The sequence below is a fragment of the Merops nubicus genome, unplaced genomic scaffold (assembly GCF_000691845.1).
Source record: "Merops nubicus isolate BGI_N331 unplaced genomic scaffold, ASM69184v1 scaffold29720, whole genome shotgun sequence".
Lineage (NCBI taxonomy): Eukaryota > Metazoa > Chordata > Aves > Coraciiformes > Meropidae > Merops > Merops nubicus.
The window spans coordinates 3,691-4,014 of NW_008581331.1; positions in this window are offsets into that span (position 1 = coordinate 3,691).

Here is a 324-nt window from a genome sequence, read left to right on the forward strand (position 1 = left end):
GGCTTTATAAAGACTCCCCCAGGAGCTTCTGCCCCTCCCAGTCGTTTGCACCAGTTTAATCACAGGGAGATGAGATTCAGGTTTGGGGAGTTCTCATCTTTTTGTCAGGTTTGGGGGGGTTCTCATCTTTCTGTCAGGTTTGGAGCTGGGGGGACTATGTGGGGGGGGGTTTGATGAGGTTCTGCTGGGCAACGCCCAGAAAAAAACTCTGTTTTTTCCTTAGAAAAACCAAAGTTTTTGCCACTCTGCTCCCTACAGCAGCAGATGCCTTTGTGCCAAGGGTGCCCAGCCAGGCTCGGGGACACTTGGGGTGTCCCCCCAGGG